Below are 17,485 nucleotides of genomic sequence, written 5' to 3'. Positions count from 1 at the left end.
ATGTTTGTCCCCATCGCTAAATGTTAAGAGTAGCAAGTTAAACATGAGTAACAACCATGATCACACTTAAAATACTGAGGTGAAAATGGCAGTAAAACACAGATCAGAACATGGAAACAAAAGCTTAGAAGCATGAGAGAGAAAGTCGAACATATTCAGCTAACAAAGCATCATAAAGATAACATTTGAAATTGTCTTCTAACCTACTCACGCAATAGACAGAAAGTTGAGCCAAGCCTTTTAACTGAATTTATTTTATTATATAAATGCTGACATAGTTTTAAAATTATCACTGATATTTTCTTAATAGCATCTTTGCAATTCTAGCCACTCTTTAGAAAGTGTCTTAAAATAATGGATACATAGTTCCATATGATATAGTCTAGCTAGGTGCAAAGGAAGGATTAGAAAATTTCTAGAACTCTCTTTCATCTTTCAGCTTGTGCAATTTCATTTGGGTTGATTTTCCATCTCATATTTTCCAACAAGATAAAATCCCCCTTCTATTTGCCAGATTCTAAGTCCCAAAGATGTGGACATAATGCAGAATGGATGGACCAGACTTATCAACATTGGAGTGTACTCAGCGTTCTCCAGCTTAACTGTCATCATGCCAAATACCCCCGTCTTGGGCTTGTTTACAACCAAAGGCAATGCATAACTTCCAACTTTCTTTATAGTTTTGTTCTTTTCTTTTAAGCATCTCTGAACTCAATTTATTAGATGAAATGAAGCACATTACCAGGAAAGTTTTATTAATTAGCTCTGATTAACTTGTCACTTCATCTATTCATCTTTGACCCAAATGGAATGAGATCAGGAAAATATAAATGAAAAAAATAATAATTTTTTAACAGAAAAGGTGAATTTCTCTTGAAATGGGCTACAGACTAAAATCTTCTAGCATCTTGTGACTACTCATGGGATGGTCCATCCTGTATTAAGTGGCTACACTAGAAGGTAAAAGGCACCCTCATCTCATCACATTAACCATCTCATGCCATACAGCTTAGTGCCAGAGAAACATGTTTAACTTTATAATGATAGCTCATTGTAGGTTATAGACAGTGAGAATATTTTGCTTTTTAGGTATTCTAAATATTTAGCTATTTAGATATTTTTTAAATGGTGACTTTTTAAAAAAACTGTTCTTTAAATCAGTGAAGATTATTTCACAATGTATATTTACATGAAACCACCACACTGTACACCTTAAATATATATATATTTTGGTCAATTATACCTCAATAAAGCGGAAAAGATTAAAAAACAGTGAAGTTTAAAACCTGAAACAGAAATACCAGTATTGATGAAACATGTTAAACACTTAGGAAAAAAATATCAAATTTTGAGATTTAAAAAAAAAAAGTTTGAAATGAATGGTTAAATCCAACACATACATTTTCCTTTTCTGTAAAAAGCCCATTTCTGTGATAGCCATCAAATGTCTTTCTTTTTCTTTCATTTATGACCAGAGGTCCTGCCACTCAACACCGAGTGCTGTTCTTTGGGTTTCCATAGCTGTGTGCTGCAATGCTTGGGGGATGCAGCCCAGAGTGGCTTGTGGAGCAGTCAGGGGACATCATGTGGAGGATCTGCTCATCCCCTGGCTCCTGCACTGTTGCCAGCACAGCATCTGTCTCCTCCTTAGCCTTGTCACCACACTGAAATTCCTTTCTGATACAGTTCTATTTGCATGCAAAACTGTCAATTATTTTCCCTCCCACATTCTGTAGGGAATAGGAAGCAGGCTGATGGCGCCATTTGGACACTGTGTGACAGGAAAAGGTCCATTTTACACAGCAACATCATAAAACCGAGAGCTTCACATCTACCTCTCCCCTTTACTCTTGCTCATAAAGCCCAACCAAATTAAACCTGCAAAATCTCTGCAATTCACTCTCCTTTACCAATATTATGTGAAACAGGCTTGACCACCAAAAGTGAATAAAAGTAGAAGAAAGCTATCATTGTTTTTGCAGAAGAAAAAAACCACCTAAGTTACCAGTAATGGGTAAATTTATAAAGAATTTGGCTGTAGAAAAATCAATGAAAAAATAAAGTTTTATTAAATATCTTAAATAAAAAACTGAGGACATAGACATAAACTAATCTGTAAAATTGTAAAACAAACAAAAAAAAGTAGCAATGTTCTCTCATTTCTCTTTAGCACCAGAGTGAAATTCCCTTGTTAAAAAAAGTATTTGCACTCTGGGCTTGTGAATCAACTGTGGGGAAGCAAGGATCTTCAGCCAAGCATTTCTGGACAGAGTAAGCTATAGGAAAAGACGTCTTCCCTCAAGCTCAACAATTTCTGTCCTCTATATGGGGGCAAATGTTTCTGAGCGTATTCAAAACGACCCTTTGCTTTACATCAAGAGATGATCACATTGTAACAGCTCAGAAAGAAATGTAGAGCATATTTACAGATGGATGAGCAGAAACTCATTTGCTAAGTTCAAGAAAATGTGACTAAGTGCCTAGTACTTGGAACACTCATAACAGAAAAAGTAGAAATTTCAAGAAGGAAAGGATGTTCCTCAAACTACTTACATCACCATCACCCTCCTTCTGGAAGAGAAAATCAGTAATTTATCACCAAGACAGGTTTCCCAGAGGTTTTCCCAAGGAATAAAAATTTGTCAAACCACTGTAGATACTTAAATTATATTAAATTCTTGATAAAATCATGAATGATACATGAGTAATATGCATTTGTGTTGCAGTAACATTTATAACTTTAATCAAGAAAAAGGATCTGTGACTATTGTCAAGGCAGTCATGGTGATGACTTAAATTCTGAAAATTTTATCTGCGGGAATACATTATACAACCAGATGGACATGGTATGCACAAAGACCATTTATTTTATTAGCTACAAGACAAAATCAGTAAAAAAAAAATACTGATTGATAAAACTGAGATTTGTTTTTGACTGACCTTACAATATTCAGTTGAATAAGTAAACAGTAAAAATTTCATAACAATACAAATGCCTTAATTTTATACATTTTTATTGAAGTATAATTGACTTATATCAGTTTCAGGTGTACAACACAGTGATTCAACATTTTTGTACATCGCAAAATGATCACAGTTGTCTAGTTACTATCTGTCACCATACAAAGTTACTCCAATATTATTAACTATATTCCCTATTCTGCACATTACATCCCCATGACTTAAGAATTTTATATTTTTTATTCAATTATAACAACTTTACTTAAACACAATAAAAAATTATTCTTTTCATTTTGCCAATAAAAAAACTGAAGACCAAAAAGAATAAGTAACTTATTCACAGTAGCAGAAGTAGTAAATGGCATAGTTAAGAATAGCCTTCAGGGTTTTAGGTAATTTTTAGAAGCTCTGCTACATTACACATTTTGATGTTGCTTTTCTAAGTTAAATCTAAAAGATATTTTGACCAAATAAAGACCATAAAGAATCTATATGAAAAACTAAAATATCATAGGATATTTAAGGAGCGTGCTCTCTCTCTGTGATTAGATGATAGATGGATAGATAGATAGGGATAGAGATATATATGTGTATAGATATCTATATCTCTCCTAGTGTACAAAATAATGTGCTGCTTCCCATCGGTCACTGGCTTGAATAAGAATAAATAAGAATAAAACTCTACAAGGGAAAAATATGAAAACAAATCGAACTGCCAAATACAAGGAAACTTCATTATCAGAGATTTTCTTGGTTTTCTTAAAAGTTCTGCTGTGTTAATACCCCCCAGGGCAGGTGTGTTTGTCAGGTAATAACCATTTAGATCAAGGGCCCTCAGCCTTACCTGAGGCCTTCAAGTTCATCACTCTGAATAAACTGACAGAAAGCAGCACAGAGAAGATTCTTACATGCTAGAACTGCTCAGTCAATAGAAGCTTCTCAACTAGTAAGCACACAACATATTAGTGACAGACTGTGTCCACGGCTTTAACAAGCCAAGTCCAATCTTCTCACACTGCAAACCTATGTGAACTTTGAAGGTAAACACAGGGTCAGATTTTTTTTTTAAATATCTTTATTGGAGTATAATTGCTTTACAATGCTGTGTTAGTTTCTGCTTATAACAAAGTGAATCAGTTATACCATCTGGCCCCATATCTCTTCCCTCTAGTATCTCCCTCTCTCCCACCCTCCCTAGCCCACCCCTGTAGGTGGTCACAAAGCACCGAGCTGATCTCCCTGTGCTATGCGGCTGCTTCCCACTAGCTATCTATTTTATGTTTGATAGTGTATATATGTCCATGCCACTCTCTCACTTTGTTCCAGCTTACCCTTCCCCCTCCCCATACCCACAAGTCCATTCTCTAGTAGGTCAGCATCTTTATTCCCATCTTGCCCCTAGGTTCTTCTGACCATTTTTTTCTTTTTTTTTTTTAAATTCCATATATGTGTTAGCATAAGGTATTTGTTTTTTTTTTCTCTTTCTGACTTACTTCACTCTGTATGACACCCTCCAGGTCCATCCACCTCACTACAAATAACTCAATTTTCTTCCTTTTTATGGCTGAGTAATATTCCATTGTATATATGTGCCACATCTTCTTTACCCATTCTTCTGTTGATAGACACTTAGGTTGCTTCCATGTCCTGGCTATTGTAAACAGAGCTGCAATGAACATTTTGGTACATGACTTTTTGAATTATGGTTTTCTCAGCGTATATGCCCAGTAGTGGGTTTGCTGGGCCGTATGGTAGTTCTATTTTTAGTTTTTTAAGGAATCTCCATACTGTTCTCCATAGGGACTGTATCAATTTACATTCCCACCAACAGTGCAAGAGGGTTCCCTTTTCTCCACACCCTCTCCAGCATTTATTGTTTGTAGATTTTTTGATGATGGCCATTCTGACCAGTGTGAGATGGTATCTCATTGTAGTTTTGATTTGCATTTCTCTACTGATTAATGATGTTGAGCATTCTTTCATGTGTTTGTTGGCAATCTGAATATCTTCTTTGGAAAAATGTCTATTTAGGTCTTCTGCCCATTTTTGGATTGGGTTGTTTGTTTTTTTGATATTGAGCTGCATGATTTGCTTGTATGTTTTAGAGATTAATCCTTTGTCAGTTTCTTCAATTGCAAATATTTGCTCCCGTTCTGAGGGTTGTCTTTTCATCTTGTTTATGGTTTCCTTTGCTGTGCAAAAGCTTTTAAGTTTCATGAGGTCCCATTTGTTTATTTTTGTTTTTATTTCCATTTCTCTAGGAGATGGGTCAAAAAGGATCTTGCTGTGATTTATGTCATAGAGTGTTCTGCCTATGTTTTCCTCTAAGAGTTTGATGGTGTCTGGCCTTATATTTAGGTCTTTAATCCATTTTGAGTTTATTTTTGTGTATGGTGTTAGGGAGTGTTCTAATTTCATTGTTTTACATATAGCTGTCCAGTTTTCCCAGCACCACTTAATGAAGAGGCTGTCTTTTCTCCACTGTATATTCTTGCCTCCTTTATCAAAGATAAGGTGACCATATGTGCGTGGGTTTATCTCCGGGCTTTCTATCCTGTTCCATTGATCTATATGTCTGTTTTTGTGCCAGTACCATACTGTCTTGATTACTGTAGCTTTGAAGTATAGTGTGAAGTGCAGGAGTCTGATTCCTCCAGCTCCATTTTTCTTTCTCAAGATTGCTTTGGCCATTCGGAGTCTTTTGTGCTTTCATACAAATTGTGAAATTTTTTGTTTTATTTCTGTGAAAAATACCATTCGTAATTTGATAGGGATTGCACTGAATCCATAGATTGCTTTGGGTAGTATAGTCATTTTCACAATGTTGATTCTTCCAATCCAAGAACATGGTATATCTCTCCATGTATTTGTATCAACTTTAATTTCTTTCATCAGTGTCTTATAATTTTCTGCATACAGGTTTTTTGTCTTCTTAGGTAGGTTTATTCCTAGATATTTTATTCTTTTTGTTGCAATGGTAAATGGGAGTGCTTCCTTAATTTCACTTTCAGATTTTTCATCATTAGTGTATAGCAACGTAATAGATTTCTGTGCATTAATTTTGTATCCTGCTACTTTACCAAATTAATTGATTAGCTCTAGTAGTTTTCTAGTAGCATCTTTAGGATACTCTGTGTATAGTATCATGTCATCTGCAAACAGTGACAGCTTTACTTCTTCTCCTCTGATTTGGATTCCTTTTCTTTCTTTTTCTTCTCTGACTGCTGTGGCTAAAACTTCCAAAACTATGTTGAATAATAGTGGTGAGGGTGGGCAACCTTGTCTTGTTCCTGATCTTAGTGGAAATGGTTTCAGTTTTTCACTGAATTGATGATGATGTTGGCTGTGGGTTTGTCATAAATGGCCTTTATTATGTTGAGGAAAGTTCCCTCTATGCCTATTTTCTGGAGAGTTTTGATCATAAATGGGTGTTGAATTTTGTCAAAAGATTTCTCTGCATCTATTGAGATAATCATATGGTTTTTCCCCTTCAATTTGTTAATATGGTGTATCACATTGATTGATTTGCATATATTGAAGAATCCTTGCATTTCTGGAATAAACCCCACTTGATAATAGTGTATGATCCGTTTAATGTGCTGTTGGATTCTGTTCGCTAGTATGTTTTTGCACCTATGTTCATCAGTGATACTGGCCTGTAGTTTTCTTTCTTTGGACATCCTTGTCTGGTTTTAGTATCAGGGTGATGGTGGCCTCGTAGAATGAGTTTGGGAGTGTTCCTCCCTCTGCTATATTTTGGAAGAGTTTGAGAAGGATAGGTGTTAGCTCTTCTCTAAATGTTTGATAGAATTCGCCTGTGAAGCCATCTGGTCCTGGGCTTTTGTTTGCTGGAAGATTTTTAATCACAGTTTCAATTTCAGTGCTTGTGATTGGTCTGTTCATATTTTCTATTTCTTCCTGGTTCAGTCTCAGAAGGTTGTGCATTTCTAAGAATTTGTCCATTTCTTCTCAGTTGTCCATTTTATTGGCATATATTTGCTTGTAGTAATCTCTCATGATCCTTTGTACATTCTGCAGTGTCAGTTGTTACTTCTCCTCTTTCATTTCTAATTCTGTTGATTTGACTCTTCTCCCTTTTTTTCCTTATAATTCTGGCTAATGGTTTACCAATTTTGTTTATCTTCTCAAAGAACCAGCTTTTAGTTTTATTGATCTTTGCTATTGTTTCCTTCATTTCTTTTTCATTTACTTCTGATCTGATCTTATGATTTCTTTCCTTCTGCTAACTTTGGAGTTTTTTTGTTCTTCTTTCTCTAATTGCTTTAGGTGTAAGGTTAGATTGTTTATTTGAGATGTTTCTTGTTTCTTAAGGTCAGGGTTAGATTTGAGTACATACACCAATACCACACTTTGACTTGAAAAAACTTTATTGACCAACTACTTAGTCCTGGATATGACTATTCTGAGATCCCAAACAGAGTGACAACATTTATATTTTGTGTTTATTTAGCATGGATATCTAACTTTCTGTTATTTTCTCCAAAAACACTTCTATCTTGGGTAAAAATGAAGGGAGATAAAGTATACTTCTAAAGTAACTTTTAGTTCAATTTGTTTATATCAACTTCATCAACCCAGCTATTCTGTGTATAACAATCTTCATATCACATTATATTATGCCAAATAAAAATGGCCCAAAATAGCAGCAGCCAATATATGCACAAACCTAGAAAATCTTCATACAAATAGTAACACATTAATGTACTTAGTAAACTAAAAGGTAGGTAGAAATTCTTTTTGGAATACAGTTCAAACAGAGAACTGTCACTTGAATATTAGCCTGTGGTTTTTTTTCTGTTTTTTTTTGGTCAGGAGAAATCATCACTTCTCTTCAAGGAGGCAGAAATGCTATAGAAAAGAGACTCTTTGAATAGTGAAATTTAGAAGTCTGAGATGGCACAGGAATAAATTGGAATGTGTGCAATTTAGAGTAAGTTTTGAGAAGAGTATTCTCATTTCCTGCATATCCCTTACACGACGGGTTGCACTGGCTGACCAAGCTTGTCGCTGGCCTAATTCTCTCCCCTTCATACTATGTTTTGTCCTAGTGTTCGGCAGTGCCTGTAGCTGAAACTCTTGACTGATTTCCCACTACTGTTCCCTGGGAGCTTTTCCAGTGAGTGCCCCCATGTCATCCTTCCTGCTTTTAAGGACAAGCAAAATCAACCACTGTAATACTTATGAGAAAAAAAGATGCCCCAAAATGAATCTCCTAAAATAAGAGAAGTGGGGTGAAAAAGATGGAGGTACTATGTATGCTCTGATCTCCTATTTTTATGGATGGAGCAAACCTACCTTGGTTGCTCAACCTACTTTCAAGGTAATTTTTCCCAGAGCACACTGCATTCAGCAAACTGAAATAGTGGAAACCTTTTCCCAACCCACATGGAAAGAAATGACATCATTGACTATATTCTCAAAGATAATTATTTTACATATATTTATACATATATGTATATATATTTCATATATTTACGTTTAATCCCTTGGTGTGTGCTACTGCAAGTCTTCTAAAAAATGCTGGTGTTAGTAAAATTTCCAGAGATCATATAAAAATAAAAATAGCAAAACCTCATAACAAAAGCCAACACTTTTTGAGAGCTTTCTCCATACTTCATGCTCTACATGCACTAACTTAAATAGAACCTTAATAATCATTGTAGATACAAAGTTTAAATATCTTTACCCTCATTCTACCTATGAATAAACTGAAGTTTAGTGACTGCAGTAGTTAAAACCATACTAGCTGCTAAAACAGATAAACCATGAAATTGCAGTGGCTTAAACATTAGAAATTTATTTCATATACAACAGTCCAATGGGAATGCTGAGTGGATAGTCTTCCTTGCAGTGATTCAAGACTTAGTGTCTTTACTGTTATGGGGTAGGATAGTCATGCTTTAAAATTTGAATGGGTGTCACAAACAGATACAATTTTCAGTATTGGAAGGACACGATTTTCAGCACTTTACCTATAGCATTCTAGCATAGGGATAAATTACATTAGAAAGGAATCTAAATGTACAGGTTGCCAAGTAAAATATTACTCAATTGCTTTATCTTTGTGCTGTATCAGTATTATTTGATGGGGTCATATGTGGCTTAGACTTAAACTTCTTTTCTTTTTTTTTTAAATTGATTTTTATTGGAGTATAGTTGATTTATAGTGTTGTGTTAGTTTCTGCTGCAGAGCAAAGGCAATCAGCTGTACATATACATATATCCACTCTTTTTTAGATTCCTTTCCCATATAGGTTATTGTAGAGAATTAAGTAGAGTTCCCTGTGGTATACAGTAGGTTCGTATCTATTTTATATATAGTAGTGTGTATCTGTCAATCCCAATCTCCCAGTTTATCCCTCTGCCCACCTTCCCCCTTGGTAACCATAAGTTTTTCTTATTACCAGCTTTTCTAATACAAAATCTCACAAGGGCGGATTCTTATAAAATTTTAATGTTGGAAGTAACTGTCTTCTACCAATAAGCTTTTATTGGTGATGTCTAAGCACACCAGAGAAAAGAAAACCACTTGCCCTCCACTGTCTAACAGCAATGGAGAATTGTAGAAACTCTAAGGATGGAAAATGTACAGAAATGGGAAAGACAATATTAACTTCCTCCCTCAGGTTCTTTAAAGAAAACACCCTGACAGAATGTGTTATATATACCGCTAAGTAAATTGAGCCTTTCTAAAATTGTAAACAAAATAAAATTGCAACAGAGCTCTTTAATTCAGAAAATTTAATTTTACATGCATTCATTCAACAATGCAACTGAACTGGTATTGCTGACAAATAGGACTGCCTGACTGAGAGTCTGTACTGAAAATAAACTGAGATGAGTGTTTCACTACTTCCAACCTCTCTTTCTATTAACCACGATGTAATTATAATTTCTAAATCAAATGCACCAACGATCTACACTCATTTTTAATTCATATGGAAAGGTCCAAAGTAAGACCTGTAAATAATTGCTAATATTGTTTTCCTAAAATGTCAAAAATAGAGAGAAATACAACAAAACTATAAGCAGAAAATTAGCCCTTTTTGAATATTAACATTAACACACAGTCATCAACTCTCTTCAACTAACACTTATTGAGTACCAACCATGTGCTCTGCCTTGTGACAGAGTCCAAAAAATATGAATAACATGTCATTTTTCTCCTCAAGGTGCTTACAATGTAGTTGGGGAAATACATACACACACTTGAAAAATGAAATGTAAGTAACATCCGTTAATGCAACTCTTTTCATAGTTCATCAAATCTGGGAAAGGTTCATATATTTCTATCATCTTTATGGAGGTTTGAAAGTGAGTAACTGAACTTAATCCACTGAAAAATACACAATAACCAAAATATTAAGAATAAAGGTGAGGTTCTTTATTATGCTGATTTATAGCCATGAGATTAAGGAAGACCCCAAACCTGTGATGGTCTCATCGTTGCACTCTAACAAGATTGAGAAATTCAGCTACCACATTACTATGATTATCCAACTGTCCGTAACTCCCAATTAAACCCCAGAATAAATCTGGTTGGAATGCTTGACTTGGACAGGAGAGGCCTTTCTCTGGCTTTAAGTTCTCATCCCTAGCAAACCACTAATCCCAAATTAATGAGAGATCCAAGGCATGAGAGTAATTGTGTGAGATCAACATGGCTCTTCATCACCCAGAGTGTCAGGTCAAACTCTGTTGCTTTTACAACGTGGATAAGAGAATGAGATATAAAGAGGGTATGGGCAAGCATGGCAACTTACCACATGGAAGGAAGAAGCAAAAGTGATGGGGCTACATTCATATGCATTGCTCTTAACATAGTTATCCTCCACCAATCCCCCCCCCACAATTGTACCCAATTTGCGTTTTGGAATCTAGCCAAAGTAGCAGTTCCTGTGTGTGGTGGGGTAAGCAGAAGAAATGTGATGAGAGTAAGGAACGGTTTGGTGGGGAAGAGAGAACTTCCCTGAAATTCTAATTCTATTCTCTATGTTTTGGAAAATGAGAAAATTTTCAATAATCACTTTTTTTAAAAAAAACAAACAATTTGCATCATGATGGAGCATCATTACAAAATGAGTCCAAAAAAGATTGGGAGATGGTGAACACAATCAAAATAGCAACTCTACTTTGGGAAGGTGGACGGGACCGAGGGAGGTGAAGAGAGTTAGTGAAGTTGATTTCCCCTCCACTGCATGTAGTATCATGTTACAATACGGCATAAGTAACACCTTTGTCCTTTATCTTATAACAAATTTAGAATAAAACTTACATGTACTCCAAATAGTTGACAGATACTTCTAATTTGGGAGAAAACTCTAAGGCTATACAAAATCCAATAGAATTGCCAACATATTCTGAAAGATGTCCCACAATAAAGCAAATATTAATATATAAACCTTGCCCAAGTGGAAACTAACACTTTGTTGCTTTCAAAGCCATCCCATCAAATTGTGACATTTCACACAACTTAAAAATAATTTCTCATGAGTTTATTTTACTTTGTTTCTTTCCAGAAATATTACTACATTTCCTTTTTCCTTATGTAGTTCTGCCATTTTTATAGACATGTTGCTTCCTTGGCCCATAACATAGCTAATAAATAAAAAATAATTTCAGGAGAGTAACAGCACCAAGGTGGCACTGTAGGAGACCTGAGCCACTATTTCTCCAATAAAGAACAACAATTAGACAGCTATCCATGAAGGAAGGAAGCTCTAGAGGAACACAGGAATCCATGTAAGAAGCTTCAGCGACACCATAAATACTCCATTTTGATTTGAAGAATTCAAAGTAGATATTTGTTGTCCTACCACAAGCCATCTCATACATTTCATTCACCATCTTGTGAATTTGAAGAAGGAATCCCCAGAATTTTCATCACCACATGGTTCATTAAGATAGGATTTTAGATCTGTCCAGACTACATCTCAGTATAGTAGAGTCTACATGTTGACTAAGTGAGAATATTGGAGGAAGGGTCATCACTGTTTCCACATTTGTCTAGTGGAAGAGAACAGGACGTTCTCTGAGCCTGAGAGAGAGGGAGAGGGACCAGTTCGTTGTCCCTGTGACTCACAGTGTGATAGAATGACACCCCTCCAACCTTAGGAATTTATCCCAGAAAGGATATTATGATAAGGCTATTTAAGTTTCTTCAATGCATTAAACATTTCCCCTCCACTCAAAGCCTCCAAGGCCCATCATGGCCAGACACTTTCAGAAAATAACTCAGGTGACTGATGGCATGTCTCTGTAACTAAGGGGGTGTGGGGTGTGGCAGTGTGTTGTGCAGCCTCCATGTGGAGCCTGCCTCCATGCCCCAGGGCTTGGCTCACTTGTCAATGTCCTCAATAGCACATACCTGCCTGTTACCTATTGCTTAATGAAAAACAGATTGCCCTGCCTAGCATCTAATAGTTGTTAATATCCTAATAACATTAACGTATGCAATATTGAGCTGAATTGTAAGGCTGACAAGCGCCTACATGCGTGGAAATGTAATTACAGTGGAAGTTTAATGATAAATCACCACAGTTTCTCTCTGCCTTAATAAACTGTCAGGTACTACCAACTAAAGCAGAAGCAATTAAGGGAAGCAACAGGATCTTGAGCTGAGGGACAGCAGTGTTGGTAGAAATAGAACCTCCACCCGCTCTGCCCTCGAAATAGCTTACATAAACGACGGGTATTTCACAGCCGTGAACTCTAATCAGCAGAAACATCAGCCTCCTCATTCATCCAGCTGGAATATGGCATTTTGATTTCTCCTAGGAAGGTACAGTATTTTCAACTATGATAAAGTACCTTAGACATCCGAAGAGCTCATTAAATTCCACCTATTATTTCTGTGTTCCCCTCGGTATCTGTTTAAAGAGGTTATTTATAAAACACTAACATTTTATTTAGTGTTATTCAAAGGCAGGAGCTCCCTAATTTCCCAGGTCTTTAAGCTATGATTGTTAGAATGGATAGACAAGGATACAGAGGGTGCAACGAGTCTGGGACAGTGCATGGCATAGGATAGGAACTGAGCTGCCCAGCAGGGCATAGCAAAGGATGTAGAGAGTGTCAGACCTGAGTTCATATCCCTGCTCTGCAACTTAATAGCTGGGCAACATTCGACAGATTCCTTCAACCTCTTCCATACTCCATTTCCTGATTTGTAAAATGAGGACATTAGTTAATAATATCTACTGCATAAGGTTGTTACGAAGAACAACAATGCATTAAATCGCTACAATTCCTGCCACCTATAATGCACTCAGCACGTTATTATTAATAATGGTTTATTATTACATTATCAGTGGCCATGTAGATATGTATCTGTGCTCACACTGCACTCTCAACACATTTACTAGACCTTGTTCCTGTAGGCAGACCAAAGGATAAAATCATATAGCATCTAGACAGACAGGATTACTGCAATTATGCTGTTTAACCCTATTATTGGATACATGAGGAAACTCAGCTGAATTCATATAGTTGATCACAAATTGGCCAAAGTTAAGCATCGGGCTCTGAAATAGGCACTCAAGATACAAACATGAAGAGAGCAAAGTCCTATTCACTTGAGGTTCAACATCTTTATAGTGAAACAGGCAGGTAGAGGCCAGTATGAAACACATCAGAGAGGCAAGTTCCTGTCGGCACTCAAACATGGAGAAGGAAGGGCTTATCCCTGGCTGGGGAAACCTGAGGAGATGTTCTAGACAGGATAATATTTGCTCTGTTGTTGAACAACTGCAAACGACAGAGACTCTAAGAAGAAAATCAGGGAAGAGTACGGGCAAATAAATAAAGTGGTGTGCAAACATCATTAGTCATTAAGGAAATGCAAATTAAAACCCCAACCAGATACCACTACCTAAGTATTGGAATGGATAAAATAAAAAAAAAAAAAAACGACGAAAATTCCAAGAATTGCATAAGACCTGGAGCAGCCAGATTTCTCCCACATCACTGGTGAGAATGTAAAATGCTGCAGCTACTTTCGAAAACAGTTTGTCCATTTCTGATAAAGTTAAACATCCACTTAACAAATGATACAATCCTACTCCTAGGTATTTGCCCCAATGAAATGAAAATTTATGTTTATACAAAATCCCCTCCATGAATGTTTATAGCAGGTTTATTCATAATCTCAAAGAAAAAAAAAAAAAAACAAAACTGGAAACACCCAAATGTCCCTCAATGGGTGAATGGATAAACAAACTGTGGTACATTCTTACCATGGACTACTACTCAGCAATAAAAAAGAAGGAACTAATGATGCACACAATAACATGTATGAATCTCAAATGCATTACGCTAAGTGAAAGAAGCCAGACCCAGGACATTAATAATGTATGATTCCATCCATGTGGCATATTGGACAAGGGAAAACCATAGGGAGAGAAAACAAATCAGTGGTTTCTATGGGATAGGAGGAGGCATTGACATTAAATAGGCATGAAGAAAATTGTAGGGCTGATGGAACAGTTCTAAACTTTGATTGTGGTGGTGGTTACTAGGCTATATGTGTTTCCCAAAATCATAAAACTTTACCCTAAAAAGGATGAATGTTACTGTATGTAAATTTTTTTTTTTTTTAAAAAAGGCCAAAACAGACTATGTGCAAAGACCCAGAAGTATAATACGGCATAGCAAATTCAGGTTTTGTAAGCATGACTAGAGCACAGGCAGTATCATATAACTATTACTTAGCTAACTACCTGGCTCACAGTAGAAACCCAATTAATAACTATAGCATAAATGAACAGAGGGGAATTACTGTGCCATGAGCCTGGAAGTAGGCGGAAGCCAACTCTCACAAAACCATGGAATAACTGACAAAGTCAGTACGCTTATATTTGGTTTGGTGATCTAATGGAGATCTCTGTCATTTATATTATTTAGTAAGTACTATCTTAAAGAAAGGGACAAAAGGTATGAAGTTGGGGTGCATCAGGGAAGCCACTAAGACTGTCTGCAATGAGAGTGGTTCCCCTTAAATTTGTGTCATGTGCATCTACACAACCCCGGGGGGTTTGCACTGGGAGAATGTTCCTCTATTTCCACTTCTCTAGCTGTTTGAGAGACACCTGCTAAGGAGAAATATGAATAATGACAGAATCAAAGTGCAGAACATGAGGGCTCTATAGTTCCACTGGTTTTATGTAATTAGGCCACCTTAGTCAAATATTTTTTTCAACAATTTTCCATATGTATTTATCCAGCCTATCCTGGGTATATAATACTCCAGAGTACCATATTAGAAGATAAGGTAATACACAATTATTCTCATGGAGTAACATTTCATCTCAAACATGAGTCATAATAAGAAGTCAACATAGTGACTCAGGACATGTAGAGAAATAAACAGCAACTGTATAACCAGGTGAGCTATGCACTCCGGGGCTGAGGAAAAGCTGGAATTAAGGGAATAGTATAGGAAAGTGAAGAGAGTTGTTCCTTTAGCATATATGGTAGGGTTGTCATAATATTTATCATTTCCGGGGCAACAGGTGTTTTAAGTGGTTTACTAAACGTCATTATTTATTCATCCGGGACTTCCTGTACTGTAAATAAATATTAGTCTCTTGGAAGAATAACTTTAGAAGGTTAAGATCAGGCAGAAAATCTAATGCTAAATGGGAATTTCAACTCCTCACCATTTCAGTACCACGCCACTCCATCGTGAAAAGATGCTTGTTCAACAACTTGAAGTTATATTGCTTTTCAGAAAGGGGAAAACTTGGAGTTGTTTTTTTTATTTTAATAATAATACTTCTCAGTAAAAGGCCAGATGGAATTAGAATAAGGGAAGAGAGCCAGAAACAGGAAATGAGGTGTCAGGGGAACAAAGGACAAGCAGAGAAAAGTTTAGAGAAGTTACTCTGTGCTTCCACCGAGAAATCTACACACTGGGGTTTATCACAACGAAGTCTTTTGAGATTCACCCGTCACTAGCCAGTACTAAGCACACTGCCTTTAAAGGAAATCTTTGTTCTAATTCCCCCCGACAGGAAAAAGCTTCTGGGTTCACTCAACCCTAACTTGATCCTTTACAAAGGAAGACTATAGAGAGAACGGCTTTACTCCCAGGGGCTACCCCAGCTCTTCTTATTTAACTAGCTCTAACCAGACAAGTGCTTAGACTCCTTCCATGCACCTGCTGCTGCCCTCACACAACAAAAAAGCCTGCTTGGATGCTTTTATTTTCTTTCCTTTGGGGTTCCTCAAAGTCTAGGTGCCCCAGAGAGGAATGCTTTGTAACTAGGTGACCTAAGTGATTGATAAAAGGGCTGGAACATTCCAAAAGATAGGGAGGTTATGCTTGTTTTCCTCAACCCCACAGTAGTGGAGAATATCTGACCCAGATTCACATCATCAGAAGATGAGACTTCCAATCCAATATTAAAATACAGGGAAAGGGCAGCATTTCTCACATGAACTTAATTGCTGAGAGCCATGAACATCCATTATATAGGAAGAATGCAGACAAGCCCTTGCTTCAAAGCAGGATTGCATTCACCTTATTTTAGAAAAATGAGCACTTATTTAATTTTAAGGAGTTCCAGTAAAATATATTCACTCTGAAAATTCAAAAATCCCTATCAACTTTTTACAGTACTGTATAATTGAAATTTCCCATATTTATCTCCAATCTTGTGTTTATGCTCGAGACTATAATGTCATATATATTGCAAAACTGCAGAAATGTTCCCAAGGAATATTGTTAGGCTTGGAATTACAATTATCACCTCCCATTCTGATGATTACATCATTCTCATCTCATGTGTATCAGGTAAGATCCTTGGTTGCAAGAAACAGAAACTAATCCTGGGTAATTTAAATAGAAAAACATTTATTTGATATATAATGGGCTCAGAGAACCTGCAGATGATGAAAAATCAGACTTAGGAAATAGACCAAAAGTAAGGGAATTTGGTAAAGACAAGAAGCAAGAAACAAAACATTTGCCTTTTAAGCAGAAATGTGTCCAGTTGAGGTGTTGCCTCAGTTACCACAGAACACTGATGGGGCTGGACACTGCACCCTCACTGGACATCGTGAGAGCTATGAATGCATGTTCAATCTTTCTCTCTCTCTCTTTGAACTGTCTGCTCCAGATTAAAATTCTGAGGCTGCAACATCTAACTGGCCAAGCCTAGATCATGTCCTGGTATGTTCAGACTGCTGATTCTTCACTCAAACCCTTTCTACAAGTCACTGTTATCACTGGAACATCTTCCTTTAAAAGGTCTTCTTGACAAATAAGCTGAAACTCCAAAGTGGGAGAAAAAAAAATACCTTCTTTATATAGCTACATAACATGTAGTAGCTCAAATATCAATAGAGATACATATGGTAATAAAAGAAAAATGAAAACTGGCTATTAATATGCCTCTACTTTGCTCTTGGCATTGATTTCAGCTGAAGTTTGCTCATGTTTGGTTATCCCACAAATTCCTAGGATGCTCACCAAAACCAACAAAGAGATTCTTCTCCCCTATGT

Source organism: Grampus griseus (genome assembly GCF_964374135.1).
Source record: "Grampus griseus genome assembly, chromosome: 10".
Lineage (NCBI taxonomy): Eukaryota > Metazoa > Chordata > Mammalia > Artiodactyla > Delphinidae > Grampus > Grampus griseus.
The sequence above is the reverse complement of the archived record's forward strand: the minus strand, read 5'-3'. Positions refer to the sequence as shown.